Below are 20,935 nucleotides of genomic sequence, written 5' to 3'. Positions count from 1 at the left end.
GGCTGACACCACTTAATATACTAATTATCTATGCATGTCAAGGTCATAGGTAATAAAAAATTTCATGCATTTCTCATTATTTATTTCTCTCTCTAATTTTTTCATGTAGTCCTTCAACCTGCACTAGTCCATTGGCTCAGCATTTAGATTTTTGGTTGCCACTTCTTTTAGGTTGCGGATTAATTTGTAGTACCACAACTGGTGATACCCCTTAACTTACATTCTTAGCTCGTAATTTGTCTATTATATCTCAAAAAATGTTGTATGTGACTTGGTTGCCTTGTTCTGTATAACTTTTTCTCCTTGTCCTACCATATCCAAAATCTAATATCTTGTGCAAGATTTTGAGAAGAATTCATTAAGATAAATATATGAATGAAAAAACACATTTACACCTTATCAAAAAAACCTAACCTAATATACTCAAAATTTTACACCTAAAAGAGAAATTTCACATGTAGGGAAACAATCAATTTGCAAAGTTTTGCTACAAGCTGTAAGCCCTTCTCCCTCTCCCAATATATTGCAATACTTCTAGGATTACGCAAAGGAGTTATGGAAAGGTAGAGTAAATGTGTTTTTCTTATGATTGTGAGGTGCACGCACACTTGTTTGTATACAAAGAGATGCCAAACTACCTTTGTAACAACACATCATAGAAGTGTGGATTATATTCCATGGTGATGTAATGGTCCATATCTTGTGGTCGAATGCCGGCATGGGTGATATAGGTCAAGACATTGGTTAAGGAGGTCACTTGAACCTATTTAGCTAGCAATGTGAAGCTCTTCCTTTGCTAAGGATTCAATCCATGTATAGATACAACATCTGATGAAATTTTAATGGCCATTTATGGGTTAAAACAAGTACCCAAAACAAAGTGGGGGCAACATAAGTAGGATCATATTCTTACCTCTTAATGCCAAGACATTGCTCACTATTGATCATGATCTGGCATCCCACTCTTTAACATTGCACTTGTAATGTAAATCAATGCTACAAAAATAAAAACTTGGATTGTGTGAGACAATTGAGGCTAGCAAGTTCTTCAAGTGTGGTCTTAGCATAACTATGTTTGAAGGATGCAATCAATCATCCTTTTAGGACTCACTCATGTGAAATTTGAGATGCTATAAGCTCATCAATGATTGTGGTAGCCCAATTGGTGATGCCACAAAGATACATTTGGTTGCTCAATTATTGCAATTACATTATTTTAGATAGAAGTGTCATGAAGGAAAATACAACATTAATGTTTGCACCTTGGATTAATTCCAGCCTTTGTAAATTTAGCCCTAGCCTATGTGTACATGTGTGAACAGCCCTTAAGTTTGGAAAGAGGGTTAGAATAAAAGGGACTAGAGGCCAAAGGCAAGACATCTTTTGATCATTCAATAATCTTGGCTTTACCATTTTCTTGGAGTTAGCTTCTTCTAGCCTATGAAGCACTCAGCCATGGCCGTCATGTATTCTTGAATTCCCAACCATTAATACATGATGAGGATGTCTTGGTGCAATAGATTTGTTAATTCTTTGTTGTAGCTTAGTTAATTTTCAATTTCAGTTAGATTTCATTCCATGGTTGATTGCTTTCATTACATTGGTATCAGAGCAGTAGCTTAGATCCTTGCAGAAGTCATTTTCAAGTACTAGATTTAGTTTCCTAGGCTAGAGAGAGCAAACCATAGTTAGGAATTTGAGTGACAGGACTTGATAGGACATGAAGGCTTCAAACCGGAGTTACATGTGAAGGTCTGCTACAAACAGGGATGAAGATGGTGATTCTTGGCATTACCAATGGAAGAAATGGAAGGCTCCAGCCAAAATAGTAGGACGTGATCAAGTTTTGAGCAAAATTGGGGTAAGTGGACAAACTAATGGTTACAGGACTTAGAGGAAGGAAAAGTTAGAGTTACTTTTCATGAAACAAGGGTTTCTTCTCTTTTCCTTCAAGCTGTCCACAAGAATCCATGGCCAAGACAATATCAGATCTTCTCCTTCTCACTTCTATCATGAGAATGTATTGGATGACCTTCTTCACTGCTTCAAGAGCTTCAAGTGGAGTAGCTAATTAAGCTACTTAGCATCATCGTGGATTTCTGGTACATGAGTATGTACTCACACTGTTTGCGCCGCCTGTACATACTCCCTTATTGCGTGGAAAAATTTCAGAGATATGATGTCTCTTAAGCATTGCTAATGATCTTCAAACCTTGGGCAAGAGATCTCTCACAAGTTTCTTCAAGATTCTTACTAGTTTGGAGTTTTCCCTCTTCTTCAAAACCCTAGCTATGGCAGTTTGGAACAGCATCAAAGATTCTTGAAATTTTTAAAGCAAATCATGGGGCTTTTGTGGGCAAAGCATCTCTGAAGCTTCCTCAACCATTTTCCCTCAAGAATCTATCAACATTGGACCGACATTGAAGGAGATTGAAGCCAATGGAGGTCTAGGTGTTCAATGGACAGCATGAAGCTTTCATGCCATTAAATTCCGCCTTTCCCTCTCAAATTTCGGGATCTCTTGGACACATTGAATCCCTCTCTGTTACCTATTGCAACCTACTTCAAGTAGAGAAGGTAATTGGTCTTCATCAACCCTAATTTGGAGCATTCGTGGAGTCATGGAGCTTTCATGGGATTAATGAAGCTGAAGCTTATCAAGGAAGGGATTATTCCTGAATATTGAAGATCTCTTGGACTGATTTTAGAAGGATTATCAAGCTCAACTCACCTATGTCAAGCATTATGGATTGAATGTCATTCCATCAACAATGCTCTTCTCCAATCAATTAAATGAGGTACTCTAATCACTCTTAATTTCTCTTTACATCCAATTGCTGATCTCATTTCCAATTGTTGAAGAGAAATAAGAGGATTAACGAAGCTTTCATTCATAGCCTAATGCATTACATGAAGCCTATAGGTTATGTCAGTCATTGTCTTTACTAAACCTCTTCAATTTACTGAAATGGCCATCTCTAAATGTCTCAAACTCTTCCATAATGAATGAGCATTACCCATCTACTTTCATTCACTGAAATCAGTAATTTCTTGAGCTTCATTACTCAATCTTTATTGCCTAACCCTGACATGAAATTGATTGCCTATTTTGCCTCTTGACCATAAGAAAATCATTACCCAATTGGTAAGTGAGAAAAGCTTTGTAAGCAGTGAGTCACTGCTGAGGTAAATACCTCTCCATTTCTCATTTACATTTCAGCCTTTTCAATTCCAATCTTGCATATCATGAAAAGGGAAAATGAAAGGCAATTTTATTTCCTTCCTATTCTATGCATATCATACTGATTTTTAGAGCTAGAATTCACTTGCCATGTACATGCCCACGAGGAAAAGTGGATGCCGGGCGAGTCGGTAGGACAAAAGAGAGGTGACCCTCCCCTACCGCGATGAGGACCCTGAAGGAGAGTGCAACCTGGCCCGAGAGGGAACTTTGCAAACCCCTCGGGTCTCGGATCCCACGCATTTTCAAATTTAGGTGCAGGTACAAATCTCAAAGGCATTTGAAATCAGCCTACAGCATGAGTTTATGGGCAGTGAGTTCTTGAGATATTGGCAAATGTATGGTACTCATGAATGTATGGCAAATGTATGAAGACATATGGCTACAGTAAAATGTATGCATCCTATGGTAAAGACACTATGGTTCAGCATTAAAGTTTGGGACAGAGTATGTATACATACCCTCATTAAAGATTGCAGTCTACATTGAGTTAGATAGCCATTTTACTAGTTACAAAGGTCATTTTAAGTATGGGCAGACGTATGAGACTCTCCTATAGGGATATGAAGTTGGTACATGCTTGGTATTGATGGTACAAGCCATTAATCGACTAGAACAGGGTATTCACTACCTGTAGGAATTTTCAGACAGCAACAGAAAATTCCTTACAGAAATTTCTATACTCATCCATTTTTTGCACTTGATAGATCGTTGGATAGAGGGCTCTTCAAGCTTTGAACAGAGCCAAAGATCTTGTAATTTGGACCTCTAGAAGTGAAGATAATCAAGTTTTTTCTATTACAGGAAATTCAGGACAGAAATCAACCCATGGCTAGGAATAAGAAGACAGACCCTGTTTTGGATACTATCAATGAAGAATTGAAGGAATATCAACAGGAAAGGGATGAACATCAACAGGAAAGGGGTGAACATGACACTTCTCAAGATGCCATTTACCGAATGCATTATGAGAACGAAGAGGTCGATGCAAGTTCCACCCACTCCCCTACCAATCAACCCATAGAGACGTCTCATATCCCAATGAATTCAAACAGTTTTCAACAATTGTCAAATGACATAAAGGATATGAAATCAGGTTTCAAGGGTATGAGGTTGGGTATTGACAAGCTTGTAGTACTTCTTGGTGAGAAAATGTTTCCTACAGCTGGTCTTAATGTCCCACATCCTCATAGGGCTGAAGAATCACCTAAACCACCTACTCCTAAGGTGGTAGGTCAATTTGAAGTTGGAGAGTCATCTAAAGCTAAGGATTTTGTTCATCCCACTTCACTTCAGCCACAATTCCATCAACAAAAGGTCACTTTCAGCCACATGGGCAGGATCTTCAAGAGAAAGTGCAAACAAACTCAAAGCATGATGAAGACATCCATGGGTGCAACTCTTTCTACAAGCAATTTTACCCTCAAGCAAATGTTGGTGGCTATGAGCAAGGGCATGTTAATTCAGCCCCAAACTCTTATGGGCAGCCACATGGACATGTGAATTCAGCCCCAAATGCTTTTGGACAACCACAACATAATTTCTCTACTCAAGTGCAGCCCAATAGGCCAAGTCCCATGTTAAATCATGGTTGGAATCAGCAAAATAATGGGCAGCAACCACCTTTCAACTCACCTATGCATGGACAACCTCCCAATGTGAGCAACACATACTTTCAGCCTCAAGGACATTGTTTCCAGCCACAAAGTCATGGTATGCATTATGGACAGCAAACTCCTTATGCACAAGGGCATGGAAATAATGAATATCCTAGGCAATGACCTTTTGGCAATTCTTTTGGGCCACAATACCATAGTGGGTAGCAGCACCATAATGGACAACCTCCTCAATACGAGAGAGAGTACAAGGAGAAAATAATTATCTCAAACTTCAAGGGAGAGAACCCTTCACCCACGGAGTTGGAGGAGTGGTTTGACAAGTTAGAGATGTATTTTTCCCTTTACCCAAGACCCGAGAATGCCAAAGTAAAATTTGCAGCCCTTCATCTAGAAGGCTATGCTCACACTTGGTGGAGATATATGGCGAGGATGGGACATGACTTCTTGTCTTGGGATGCATTGAAAAATGCTATGATTGAAGTCTTTGTTTCCCCTATTGAAAAAGAGCGGTTAGAGAAGAAGTGGTATGCACTTGAGCAATGTGGTCTCTCGGTTAGAGAGTACTCAAATCAGTTTTTGAACCTTTCGATGTATGTTCATGGGGTCTCCGATAGTGCCAAGTTGAATAAATACATATTTGGTTTGGAACCTACTCTTTCTTCCGAAGTTGGAGCCATGAACCCTACATCCCTACAAGCTTCCATTCAATTAGCTGAACGTTATGGGCAGAAATACAAGGGTTTTCAGCCAAAAACAAAGCATTCTTTTCAGCCTACACAGTTCCCAAGGACATCAGGTCATTATGGGCATGCTAAAACTGAATTTCAGCATCTTGGGAAGCCATCAAATACTTTTAGCAATACCTACAACAAGATACCCACTTTTCCTACTGTTTTTGGGTCAAAACAAAGCAGTAATTTTAGACCTAATGCTGAAAATAGATTTGATGGAAAGAGAACTGATTTAAGTGCCAAAACCTCAGCTCCTACTCAAGGCAAACATGTATCGAATGACAAGCTCAAAGATATGTATGCTAAAGGACTATGCTACAAATGTGGAGAGAAATGGTCACCCGATCATAAGTCCAAATGCAAGGCCAAAAATATGAAGATTAGCATGATCATCGAGGATGATTCTGATGTTGAATCTATTGAAGGAAGCTTGGCTCAGCTTGATGTCACAACAACACAAGAAGAGGCGCATGAAAGTGAAGAGAATGTCCATGATGAGTTCTATGATCCGATGGATGGGTTTCCTTTCGACCCGGGCGGTCATCATTTGGATGATTCATGGACTGATTTACATCCATCGCTATGTGCCATATCAAGTGATGCATGGAGTGGTTCAAGAGGAGATAATACCCTACGCCTTAAAGGTCAAATCAAGGGAAGGGCCGCTCATATACTCATTGATACGGGAAGTACACATAGCTTCATTAATGCTAAGTCACTCAATGGGCTGAAATTGAATACGCATGAAATGCCTACATCACTCAAAATCCAAGTGGCAAAAGGAAATTTTGAGAAGAGCAATCAATGTTGTCCAAATGTACCTATCACCCTTTCCCCATTGTGCACTACATCAGTGAGCCTAATTGCATTAGAAATGGGTCCCATTGATATAATACTTGGCTGCAATTGGCTGAAATCTTTGGGCAGATTTACCATGGATCTCAACAACATGGAAATGGAGTTTAAATGGTGTGGACAACAAGTAACACTACATGGAGTTGAAAAGAAAAGAATGGAGATGATCAGCCCCAAGGAGGTTAAGAAAGAGATAAATGCAAAGGCATGTATGTTCACCATTCTTCTTTCCAAGATTGAAGAGGATCAGCCCTCTTCTCCTGCTAACAATATGGACCCATGTCTTTGTAAATTGCTGAAAGAATATGATGACATTTTTCAGCCACCTACCTCTCTTCCTCCCAAAAGAGAAGTGGATCATCCCATTGACTTGCTGCCCAATACAAAGCCCATCAACAAACCACCATATCGCCTCTCCAAAGTGGAAAGAGAAGAGGTAGAACGCCAAGTCAAAGAGCTTTTGGAAATGGGTCTCATTAAGGCAAGCCAATCACCTTTTGCTTCTCCAGTCCTTCTTGTGAAGAAGAAAGATGGCTCCTTTCGAATGTGCATTGATTACCGCGATCTCAACAAGGTCACTATCAAGAATAGGTATCCAATACCTAGAATAGATGATCTCTTAGATGAATTGAAGGATGCCAAGGTGTTCTCCAAAATTGACTTGAGATCGGGATATCATCAAATACGCATGAAGGAAGGGGATGAATTCAAAACAGCCTTCAGGACGGAGAGGGGTCTTTATCAGTTTATGGTTATGTCTTTTGGGTTATCAAATGCTCCAGCCACATTCCAGTCTCTCATGAATAAGATACTTCAGCCATTGCTCTTTAAAACAGTTTTGGTATTCTTTGATGACATTTTGATCTATAGCAAGAATAAAGAAGACCATTTGCAGCATGTAAAAGAGGTCTTTGACGTATTGAGGATACACAAACTGTTTGCCAAGGCCACTAAATGCTCTTTTATGACAAAGGAAGTTGAGTACTTGGGTCATATAGTGGGAGAAGATGGAATCAAAGTGGATCCTAAGAAGGTTCAGTGCGTCAAAGAATGGCCTACACCAACCAATGCCACTTCATTAAGAGGTTTCCTTGGTTTGTCATCCTTTTACCGACGGTTTATGAAGAACTATGCTCATGTTGCAGCTCCTCTTACCGATCGGCTGAAAAAAGAGGCCTTCTTTTGGGATGAGATCGCTGACAAGAGCTTTAATGAGCTGAAGCAATTGCTTGTTTCAGCACCCATACTAGTTTGCCCTGACTTCTCCAAGACTTTTACCATTTATGCAGATGCCAGTGGTAGAGGTTTGGGAGCAGTTTTGGTACAGGAGCATGGTGTCATTGCATTTGAGAGCAGAAAATTTGATGACAAAGAGAGAGAGATGCATGTTTATGAGCAGGAGATGCTTGCTATTTTACATGCAATCAAGAAATGGGACACACTTCAAAGTCAAAAGTAATCATAGGGTCTTGAGATATTTTCTATCGCAGCCCAATCTTTCTCCCAAGCAAAAGAGATGGTTGGCCACTTTGTAATCATATGATTTTGAAATATCATACATGGCTGGCAAGGATAATGTGGTGGCTGATGCGTTATCAAGAATGTGGGCATGCAGTCTATCTACTGTGTCTACCATCTATAAGGATTGGATTGAAGACATTCAAGAGGAATATGTGCTTGATGAGCATGCTGCCCATATTTTACAGAAATTACAGCAAGAGTGTGATGCTGAATTTCCTAATTTTAAAGTGCATAATGGCCTCTTATGGTTTAAGGGTAAAGTGTACTTGATTCCCAGCAGTAAATTCAAGATGAAGGTGCTTCAAGAGATGCATTCATCGCCAATGGCTGGTCACTTGGGCCTTTTCAAGACGTTTGATAGAGTTCATCAAAGCTTCTATTGGAAAGGTCTATGGAAAGATGTTAAAGAGTATGTATCTCAGTGCTTGGAGTGTCAGCAAAATAAGGATTCCACTCTATTACCAGCCGGCTTACTTCAGCCTTTACCCATACCTACGGGCAAATGGACAGATATTTCCATGGATTTCATAACAGGAATGCCTACTACCAGTCATGGATGGAACAGTATCTATGTGGTAGTTGATAGATTGACCAAATCAGCCCACTTTATCGCAACTAAAGTCCAATATTCAGCAAGGCAAGTCGCCGAGCAATTTATGGAAGGTGTGTTCAAACTACATGGTATGCCTATGAGAATAGTATCAGACCGTGATTCGAAGTTTATGGGCAACTTCTGGAAAAGTCTATTCTCATCTATGGGTACTTTCCTCACTCCTAGCACGGCCTATCACCCTCAGACTGATGGGCAAACGGAGAGAGTCAATCATTGGGTGGAAGTATACCTTAGGCATTATTGTCATGACACACAAGCTTCATGGGATCGTTGGATCCACCTTGCTGAATTTTGCTATAATAACACGCATCACATGAGCATTGGGATGTCTCCGTTTGAAGCTCTTTATGGGTATAAAGTCCAACTTCCATCAGTTTTATTCCATGAAGACATCAACCCACAAGCAAAGGAAGAGTTGGAAAGAATGGAGTTGCTCATGAGGCAATGCAAGGACAGCATAAGGAAAGCACAAGACGTAATGAAGGTCTATGCTGATGAGAAAAGAAGACATTTAGACTTCAAGGTTGGAGATTGGGTATTTCTCAAAGTGCCCAAGATGCATTATGCTTCATTAAAGGGTGGGAACAATAAGCTTGCTCATAGATTTTATGGGCCATACTTGATTTTGGACAAAATTGGAGAGCTTGCTTATAAACTTCAGCTACCATCTTCCACTAGAATACATGATGTATTCCATGTTTCACAGCTGAAGAAGTATGTTGGGCCCGATGTACAAGTATTGGAAGAGTTACCACCATTGGATGAGGCATGACTGATCATATATGAACCTGAAAGCATTATTGGAAAGAGAGAGAAAGTTCTCAGAAATCGTACTCTCATTGAGTATCTCATTAAGTGGAAGAATTTTCCCATTGAAGAGTCTTCTTGGCAACCATCCACTTATATCAGTAACTTTCCTTGGTTATTACAGGATGATATATGATGCAGTATGCAGTGACTGTGCAGAGACAGCTTGCTGTATGAAATTTCTGTAGACAATAAAACTGTCCTAACTTCATCAAAATTTGATCCTGATGTTATGCAGTGATGCTTGGGAGTGTATACTTTGTTTCTACACCTCATACGCCTTATTTGGACCAATATATCAAAAGTTATGGCAATTTTAGTGAATCAGCCCTGTTTGGACAGCAGCCAGTTTTCTCACAGTTTGGCTTGCAAAAAGGTCTTCTTTTCATGGACAGTGCTTTCTTATCACTTGGAAGATGAATGGGCATGATTACTATCATCCTTGACTTGGATTTAGTCCATTACTTCTTGGTTTTGAGGACAAAACCATCTTCAGGACGGGATGGTTTGTCATGAAGGAAAATACAACATTAATGTTTGCACCTTGGATTAATTCCAGCCTTTGTAAATTTAGCCCTAGCCTATGTGTACATGTGTGAACAGCCCTTAAGTTTGGAAAGAGGGTTAGAATAAAAGGGACTAGAGGCCAAAGGCAAGACATCTTTTGATCATTCAATAATCTTGGCTTTACCATTTTCTTGGAGTTAGCTTCTTCTAGCCTATGAAGCTCTCAGCCATGGCCGTCATGTATTCTTGAATTCCCAACCATTAATACATGATGAGGATGTCTTGGTGCAATAGATTTGTTAATTCTTTGTTTTAGCTTAGTTAATTTTCAATTTCAGTTAGATTTCATTCCATGGTTGATTGCTTTCATTACAAGAAGATATATGAAGGGGATACAAAGTATCACATTTGGCTCCTTTACAAACAATAAATGATCTCTTGTGGACTTTTCTATGAATGACTCCTAAAAGTAGTAGAGTATCCTAAGTCATTCGATTGACAATTAGATATTAAGTTCTTAGTAAGTTTGGGTAGATGACACACAATCCAAAGAGTGCAAGTGGATACATTCTAAAAAGTAAACTACACATCACTTGCACCAACTATATCACATACTTAGTCATTACCAAGATGGATTGATCCACACTTGCTATTGTCATATGAAAAAAACCACTCCTTATGAGGAGTTATATTAAAAGATGTGACAGAATCAAGAGTCCAATCTTGAGCTAGTTGTCTATCAATTGCAACTAGCACATGTGTAGGAAGAGTAGAAGTAAATAACATCTCACTATCATCATTATACACGGTCACTACATTGATTTCTTCAATCTTTACATGTCCTTCAAATCCATTCCTATTAGTATTCTTATTCTCCTTCTTCTTATCATTTTTCTCTTGCTTCCTATTGTAACAATCCTTCTTAATATGTCATGTTATGGACTTAGATTTGATGCGTGACCATCCACGATCCTGATGTTTACCTCTGTATTATTTTCTACATCTTTCTTCATGAGTTGCCAATGCTTAACCATTTCGATCTTGGTCCTTAGATTTCTTGCGTATCTCTTCAGCCTCAATACACTACCCATAACATCATTAAACTTCAACTCACCATATGGAGCTAAATTAATGATGGTTAATCTAAAGGTATCCCATGATGCACACAAGGAGCACAGTAAGAAGATTGCCTTAACCTCATCTTTGAACATCTTTGGAGCTTGCATCTAACTAATATGATGCTAAATTTGTTAACATGGGAGGCCATAGTAGAGCCCTCCTTTGCAACTCAAAAAACTTTTTCATAAGATACACCTTAGTAGAGGCAATTTTCTTGTCATAAGTGTCACATAGCTTCTTCCATAAGTCATGTAAAGTGGTCTCATTCACAAATATAAAGTACATAAATTTTGCCAAGTGCAGCCTATTAATTGGTTTTCCATCCATGCCTCTTATGGGCCTTAACTGCTTCTTTTGAATAATGGCATATATGATCTAATCCTTCCACAAATTGAAGTTGGTACCATCAAACTTACGATGTTGTACAATTCCTTGTCAACTGCAAAAGATGAAGCCATTCGTGCAAACCAACAACCAACTATCAAGTGATAGTAATGAGAAAATCAACAAATTGTATCATAAAGCTAGTAGACTTTCTGCAACACTTGAATACAGTGAAGCAATGCAAAAAAATTGAACCATATAAGGTTGACATGCACAAAGATGAAGGGTTTCCTTCCCTTGTCGATAGTCTCTAAGGGCAACTACACTATGCACATGCATCTTTGCAATAGGCATAGGACAAAGGAGATACATCAGATGCATGATTAGAAGTGAAATTTTTGAAGAACATAGTTCATGGACTATCACTAATGATACTGACATTGCAACCAATAGTCATTGATGAAGCATCCATAGAAGTTATACACAAGGCTCAGGAGGAGCACGATCCAAACAAAAACAGAGGTTTGCACATGCCCATCTTGATTTTTTTGGAGTACATAGGGAAAAAGAAATGCTATTCTATTACATGTTCGACCATAAAAGTTCCACTTGTTAATAAGATATTTAATTCCAAAAAGAATTGAAGTGATCATGGCCTGTATGAGGAGAATGTGCTCACGACAATCACATAGCCATATGACCATGGCTATCATATTTATCATTTTTCCCATGCTGCTGCCATGCACAAGGAGACATACATGGATCAAGGATCTAAACAAGGAATATTGCATGCAATGTGATCATAGTTTATCCTAGAGGGTATTGATGCACAAACAATATGATCTTCAGTGCTCTTCAGCAATCATGATGTTGAAAAAGGCATCAAGTCAAGTATGTTTTCTAAGTTTTCCTGTCACTAAATTGATTGCTTATTACACATTCTCTATTTAGTAAATTTATATCAATAAATTAATGAGTCACTTTAAGTGTTGATGATGATCTAGCATGGCCATAAGACCATTTAGAGACCAGTATTCCTAGTGCATCACTTAATGGTGTGATCAGAGCACTGTGAGATAGGGATATTTGGTACAGGCAGTACAAGTTATGAAGGGGGAAGGAAGTGTCTGCCAAGTGTAAGAGTGCACACAAAAACCAAGGAGTTACACATAAATGAAGATGGATTGAGTTCTAAGAAGAGAAAATGCATTAGCATTGTGTATATGTATTTATGTGTGCATCCGGGGATGCTTGGTAACATTTACTTGTGTGTAATGAGCATTGCATTCATTTGGGGTCATCCTCTCCCTTACAAGTCGAGGTTTAAGGTATTTTCTTTCTTAATGAATTAAGAAGAGAAGTAATTCTTTCACTAAGAAAAACGAGAGAGGTAATTCTCTCACTAAGAAAGACAAGAGATGTGATCCTTTGGAAGTGAGGAGAGAAGTGATTTTCTCTTTCTAAGGTCTAAGATGACACAAGCTTTTGTGGGAAGTCAATCTTAAGGTTGAGGCCCAAGGCAATCTAATGAACTCTCCTTATCTATGGCTCAAGGTGGTTGCATGGACCATAAGTTAAGAGTAGAGTTTAAAAAGTTGATTTTCTTAAAGTAAACATGGTGAATCCATTTTTAAAATATCTTGCAATAGAAATGCGATCTCTAAAAATGGCCCGCTAAGGTTATCGAAAACGATGAGATCTACAACTTTTATGTTGGACGTTTTTCCATCGGAGCAACGTATAGAGAGATATTCCGAAATTGGTGCTGCATAATAGGTCCTAGAATAGCCACATCTTGCATGAAGATCAACCTTTCCAATCTTGGCACTCAAGTCTCTCTCCAATAAGAGAAGCTCTCGAAGCCTATAAAAGAGGAGGCTCTCCTTGGGTGTGGGAGAGGTGAAGGAAGCATCACTTTGCATGCATCCAAGAGGAGAAGAGAAGGAGCAAGTGCTGTGGAAGCTCTGCTGAAATCAAGTTCCAAGAGGAGAAGAGAAGGTGCAAGTGCTGTGAAAGTTCTGTTGAAATCAAGCTCCAAGAGGAGAGCCCTACACATATTGTGTAGGAGAGAAGGAGAGACTCAAGAAGGATCAAAAGGTATCAACTTCCAAGTTGTGTAAGTGTTAGCTACTTGTATATCGTGCAAGGAACTGTGATCTTGTTCCCAAGATCTATATGTTAGGAATTGATTTATGTGTAACGGAGGAGCTTGCTCCTTGTCAATAATATAACTTCACAAGGAGGGGACTAGCCCATCTTCTAGTCCCTAGTGTGTTGTCAATCTCTCTCTCTCTCTCTCTCTCTCTCTCTCTCTCTCTCTCTCTCTCTCTCTCTCTCTCTCTCTCTCTCTCTCTCTCTCTCTCTCTCTCTCTCTCTACATCTTTCTTTTCTCTCATCTGTTCTCTCTCTGCGCCAACATAATATTCACCATATATCTTTTAAGTATATAAGAAAGTGGAGCATGCATCTCAAATCTTATAACATTTCCACTCAACTAATTATAAGTATCTTTTATCCATGATGATGAGAGGACTTGAAGTTGTAATTACTAGTTTTGTACTAGTAGCCTACTAGTTTGGGACTGGTAGAGTAACCTACCAGTTCCAAATTGGTAGCTAAGGGATAGCTACCTATCCTAGAGTGGTAGTTACTAGTTTGGGGGCTCATAGTTGCCATTTTTTGGGTTTGGTAGCTACCAATTTACCATTATCCAAGTGGTAGAGCTAGTTGATAGCTACTAGTCCTAGCCTTGTAGAGCTACCAGATTGGAGGCTCCTTAGCCTGATAACTACCAATCTACCAATTTCAAATTGGTAGCTAGTTGGAAGCTACTACCAATCCCAACCTAGTACTACTTGGTAGTTACCAGTCCAAGTGGTAGTAGCTATCCCAGCATGGTAGATACCGCTGGGACTAGTAGCTCTAGTATACTAGCTAGGGACTAGTAGCTATCATAGCTAGACTAGTATTTATACTAGTCTAAGACCAGTAGATGTGTGCCAGCTACTAGCCCCAATGACTATGAGTCCTAATGGTAGTTAGATTGGTAGCTGCCAATCTTAGACGAGTAGATTGGTGGCTACCACTCCTAATGTAGTAGTTACCAGTCCCAAACTAGTAGAATAGTAGCTCTTAGTCTAGGATTGGTAGCTATTGGAGTTTGAGATTAGAAAATTGGTAGTTGCCAAACTATCAATTTGACTAGTGGCTACCATTGGGACTAATATAACTTACTTTGGAGCAATAATTTCTAGGTTGGTACTTGTTGCTACCACTATGGCTTGTAGCTCTTATTATGGATTAGTAGTGTCACGTGCTCACCCGAGCTTTCCTTGGGGGTATGCTCTTAGTAGTCCATCAAGAGATGTCCTAGGAAGTGCTGTCCAGAATTTTTATGAAAATTGCCCTCAGATTTTGGTAACTAGGTTTGCTTGAGTCTACTCCGCAGTGGAAGTTCTGGTTGTTTCCATGAGGATCGACCTGAGTCTTTCTAGTCAAATCTATTACTAACAGTTGATTAGTATTAGCGGTTTGAGATTCTATTGTTGAATGAAACAGACTTACGTTGTGCTGGGTTTAAAGAGTATGTTACTTTAATTCCTTCTACTCAAGGTTCTAAAGTGATGCGAGTCAAGCTGTCTAATCTCTAATGGTCCATAAAAAATGAAAATTTTATTCCATCTTAGGAAAGCTCTCGGTTTACCGAGATCACCCAACCATAGGTCTGGATTTGTTGAGGTCCATCCTCTTGCTTCCCTCGAGAGAGTGTTTTTAATTACCTAATTACTTATGCCACTTTAGGTTTAATATATAAAAATAGCTTCTTTGAATTATCTCATGATACAAATTCATTACATGCCTTTAATTCACAACACAAAAATAGAGTAAAGAAATTCCTTCTTAATAGTTCCTTTTTAGAAAAATGACTCTTTATAATGTGTTCTGTTCCAAGATATTATTTCTCTCCAAGTTCCGTTTCCCAGTATTGGAACTTCCAAGACATAATTTGGAAATTAAAGGGTAGTTGGTAGTTCGTAAGAGCCTAAGGAGTTTCTTCTCTTGAGCTTCCATACTAGTATTGAGATTCACCCCCTTCTAGGGAATTATGCAATTTTATGATCGATTTTCTCTCCAACCATATTTTTAAAAAAGATGTTTACTTGCTTAATCTACCACATTAATTTAGGAAGGAAATTATGTGTATTGCTTGCCCTTTCAAGAATGATTAGGGTTTACACTTCAAAATAGATTTTTAATTTTAATTTAAAAAATCTCATCAAACGAATAATATCTATCTAGTTTATTTATTTGCATCGTGTCCTATATCAATGTGTGCTCTAATACATACTATAATGTGCACGCCCAAGCTTTCCTTGGTGGTACGCTCTTAGTAGTCCATCAAGAGATGTCCTAGGAAGCATCGTTTGGGATTTTTATGAAAACCCTTAGATCTTACTAATTAGGCTCGCTTGAGTCTATCCTGTAGTGGAAGTTTCGCCTATTCCCACGGATTGACTTGAGTCTTTCTGGTCAAATCTATTACTAACGGTTGATTGGTATTAGCAGTTCGAGATTGCATTGTTGACTAAAACAGACTTACGTTGTGCTAGGTTTAAAGAGTATGACACTTTAATTCCTTCTGCTCAAGGTTCTAAGTGATGCAAGTCAGGCTCTCTGATCTCTAATGGTCCATCAAAAATGTGATTTTTATTCCTTCTTAAGAAAGCTCTTGGCTTACCGAAACCACCCAACCATAGGTCTGGATCCATCGGGGTCCATCCTCCCGCTTCCCTTGAGAGAGTGTTTTTAATTACCTAATTACCTACCACTTTAGGTTCAACATATAAAATCAGGTTCTTTGAATTATCTCCTGATACAAATTTATTACATGCCTTTAATTCACAACATAAAAACAAAGTAAAGCAAATCCTTCTCAATAGTTCCTTTTTAGAAAAATGACTCTTTACAATGTTTTCTATTCGAAAATATTATTTCTCTCCAAGTTTCGTTCTCCAATTAGTATTGGAACTTCTGCGACACATTCTCGAAATCAAAGGGTAGTTTGCAGTTCTTATAAGAGCCTAAGGAGTTTATGACTAAAGCCCCTTGGTATCCTCACCTCCTTCTACCGACTAGAGTTTCCTATGACAAGACCTTTCACGTCATGATTGGACTCATTAATGCGAAACAAAAGGGAGAAAAACCCCTTGGAGTATGTTTTATTCACATTGGCCTTGGGGAGGTCTAGCGCCATTAAGAACACTGGCCTTGGGGAGGTCTAGCGCCATTAAGAACACTCAATCAGCGATTTTGTGCTTGCCGGAATACTGCCTCAATTAGTGATCTATACTCAGTCATCCACCTTCTAGCTTGATGATTTTAGGAAAGATCATTACCTAACTTACAATCACAACCATCTTATTTTGAATGCATTACTTTTAACAAATTTATTTCTTAAAAAAATCTTTTCTTTCCGAAAATAATAATATCAAGGCAAAATTAGTGTAAGTCTAGGAAAAATTAGCATAAGTGGCAATATCTTCCAATAGTCTTCCTGGATTTTCCCTTTCTCGGGATCTAGTTGGACTGGATCTAAACAAGAATTTTATTCTTGAGAATAACCCCTTTGGAGTTTTGTGGGTCCTTGCCCGTAATAAAAGAAAATCTTGGTTAGTTTAATTATGAATAGTATTCTTTGTCAATTTCATCTCAAGGTCTCTCATATGCCGAGGACTAATGTCCATGATTGCCCATCAGAAGTTTTGTTCAATGACCAATACAAATAAAAAATCTTAAATCTTTTACGGACACAGTACCTTCCTCGTACTCGATTAGGTTCATCTTGTACAAACACAAGTTTCCCCTTGGAACTTGCGGTTAAGAATTCTTTTAAAAAGATTATATACAAGAATTGAATAAAAACTTATTTTATGAATGTGACTTTTGTTACATGTTCATGGGATGATAGCCTACTACCTATCTTTATTATAAAAATATAGTACATGGGGATCCATGATGGGTGCTTGGTTGATAGTATTCATGACTTCATTTGTAACCCCAGTACTCGTCATTCCGTTTGTAGTGATTGTGTCCGTAGCATTATTGGCAGCTCCTCCTGCCTCCATGACCTTCATAACTTTCTTCTTTGGGGCCATGGTTTTGGCCGACCCTCCACAAAGATGCCTATGACTACTGCAAATGTTGTGATGCCTATCAATAAATGGGAAAGCCTACCAAATCCAACGCCATTCCACTACAACCCATTCTTCCCTAAAGCCATTCAAGAAGTGGGGAATCAACTTTCCCATTGATCCACCAACCAGAAGGAAACATAACATATACATATTGGTCTGTACGGACTATGTGACCAAGTGGTGTGAAGCCAAATCTCTCAAGCGGGATGACAGCAACAACGTGGCCCTATTCCTATATGAGAATATCATTACCCATTTTGGTAGTCCCCTAGAGCTTGTAAGTAACAGGGGTACACATTTCCTTAACAATATTATGGAAGAATTGATAGAGCCAATCTGCCATCGTAAGTCCACACCCTATTACCCTAGAGCCAATGGCCAAGTCGAAGTTACCAATCACATCCTCTGCTCGATCCTCATAAGAACGATTGCCACACATTGTTGTGATTGGGATGATTGACTTATAGAGGCCCTCTAGGCATACAAAACCTCCCATAAGGTTACTATAGGACAAACCCCTTTCCAATTGGTGTATGGAATAGAAGCCATCTTTCCTATTGAACTTAAGCTACCCTCTTTGCACATGGCTATTAAAAAATGCTTGGGAGATGACGAAGAGTCCTTGCAATGCCATCTCTTGCATTTGGAATGTCTAGATGAGACTCGTAGGATGGCCCTACAGTGCATGAAAGCCACACAAGCTTGCATAAAGGCCTATCATGATAGCTTCATCAAGCCGAATGAGTTCAAGGAAGGTGATTTAGTCCTAGCCTATGATTCTCTATTTGGCAAGTTTCCAAGCAAGCTGCAACAACGATGGATGGGCCCCTATAAGGTACTTGTCGTCAATCCTAATGGCTCTATCCAAGTCCAAGCAGTCGATGCTTCGGATGATCCCTTATTGACTAATGGCTATCACCTCAAGACGTATTACCCTCCCTCCTAGGGATCCTGACAATCACTATTGATAGCTCTCTCATTCCTTGGAAGACAATCGATATGGCTTTACCTAATGTTCCTGATAACCCTCTTGCTGATCTTGATGATGTGGCTTCATTCTATTAGCCCCTCATAGCCACTTTCCACCCCAACGTGGCTTCCTTTTCATCTGATCCAATAGACGTGGCAAGTATAATTTTGATACATGGTGTTCCTACAAATTTTCTATTTTAAAAAAATAAAAATAAAAATATATATATCGATCATGGAAGAAAAGGACTTCGGTGTCCATGTCATGCCGATCTATTCTTCGAGAAAAGGTGTAAACACCCTTGGGAGTAGGAAAAAATAAAAGAAAAAATAATATTTTAAAAAAACAAAAGTGTTATGGGAAAAAATGAAGAAATTCCCTATCATAACAGGTTTCGTTCCAAGAAAAGGTGGTAGACACCCTTGGACGGGAAGCTGACTGTGGAAAAGGTGGTAACACCCCATAGTCCATGATAGCTAAATTACTAGCCAAACTCTTACAGCAGAAGTTTCAAAGCCACCTCCCTTGGTATGTTGCATCATGTAACCCCATCGGTGCTTTTGATTCCTATAGCAAACGATGTTTCCAATATGCAATTCAAGTACCAAACTTGTTGGCTATCTCCTTGGGTATGCCTCTTCATCAATACTAGTTGACATCATTAACTCGATGATGCCGATCTTCCTCGACAAACCTAGAGCGATGTGAGATTTCATCCTAACCGGATGGGGATGTGAGTATGGGCTACCCTCCATAATTATCAACAGATCATGAGACAGAGGGTGGGGTGAGTGGCCAGTCCTTGCCCTTTATATTCGACAGAGAGGTGAGATGTGTGAATGGAGAGTTGCATGCATGGGATGGTCCTCTCATTGCACAAAGCACAAATTTGTTCCTCTGCACGGCATTATAAGGCTCCCTGACCTTCCTTCTCGCACCATATGCTGGCATAAGGCGGGATGCACTGTTGCACCATCAATTGTGCACAAGGCATATAACCTTCGCACAATTGGTAGTAATGACTCAATAAAATGGGCTATGAGAAACTCGATTGCCCTCTTGTTATCATCAATAGAGTGTGAGATAGAGGGGGGGCTGAGTGTGATTGATTTCCCTTTCATCAACTGAGAGGTGAGGATTAAGGGACGTTCCGACACTTGGAGATATGTATGTTCTCGTTTCCCTATGTATAAAACATGGGACAAGCCTCCTCTGCCATCACTTTACACCTCATTCTCTTTGGCACGCTGCATAATAAGCCTCCTTGGCCTTCCTTCTTGCACTTATGCCAAATGGGTTGGGACACACTAATACACCATTAACTGTGCACATTGGCATACTACCTTTGAACCATTCCCTTTGTCGATTTCTAAAGTGGATGTGAGCTATATATTTCAATCATTATTCTTCAAGTGACGTGTAACATGGGGTGAGCGACTGATCTATCATTTCAACATGAGTGACTATCGAGATTGAGTGATGTATACCTCATTATCGACAACCTAACCAACGTTCAACAATAAAGCTATCTCCTTGGGTGCTACTGTGTGGTCCTTGCCATGCTGGACGAGTGTGACATGGAGATCTATGGTACCTCCTACCGCCGACAATCACCACTCTTCACGAGTCCATGATGGTTTCCCTTAATCATCTGCGAATTGGGCCAAGTTTTTCTAATCCTACCCCTTTTGATTTCACGAGTCAGTCATGTTTTAAGTGTGGGGACATATGTATATGGGTTATGATCTCGTGTTAGGATCTTGTTGCATCGTCAATCTAATCTATTAAGGTCTTAAGTATGGTGATGTGTCCCTCAGTGTCCGTTTTGCATACCCTCATGAACACATCTCTCTCGGACAATTTAAACCTACCAAGTCCAAGTCCTGCTCAAATGGGGTACCTTCCTGACCCACCCATCTGTTTTCAACCCGTCTTGGGGTTGTTCCTTGTTCGTTTGCCTTTCTCCTTTGTTTTTCCGCTTTTCCATTCAAACACTCCCTACGTTTACCAAAAGTAAAATCTCACCTTACAACCCTATTCGTCCCTTTGAACTAGCTAGTTTTCCTTTTTATAGGCCCCTGTTCCGAGCCATCGACCATGCATTATTAATTTTTGAAGAATTTTCTACCCATTTAATGTGTTTCCATGTGAATGCACCTTTTGCGCTTCTAAATAGCAATCTAATGTGATAGCCCTTACTGCTCATCATTCTGATGTATGATTTGTCCTTTATTATTTTTTTCATATTTTCAGGTATTCTTGTGAGCGTTTTTTCCTGTTTTTTCATGTGAACCTACCTTAACCACCTTGGAATTTAATTTTGATTTAATAGCCATGTCTGGCTTGGTCCCATCATGATTTTCCTTTCTTTTTCATCCTGATCTAGTCTGCCATTTTATTTTATTAAAATTTTTGTGAATTTTCATGATCCTTT

This window comes from Lygodium microphyllum, chromosome 1 (genome assembly GCF_053477565.2).
Source record: "Lygodium microphyllum isolate KBCC chromosome 1, Lygodium_microphyllum_v1.1.10, whole genome shotgun sequence".
In the NCBI taxonomy this organism is placed as follows: Eukaryota; Viridiplantae; Streptophyta; class Polypodiopsida; order Schizaeales; family Lygodiaceae; genus Lygodium; species Lygodium microphyllum.
This window is presented reverse-complemented; position numbering follows the sequence as displayed.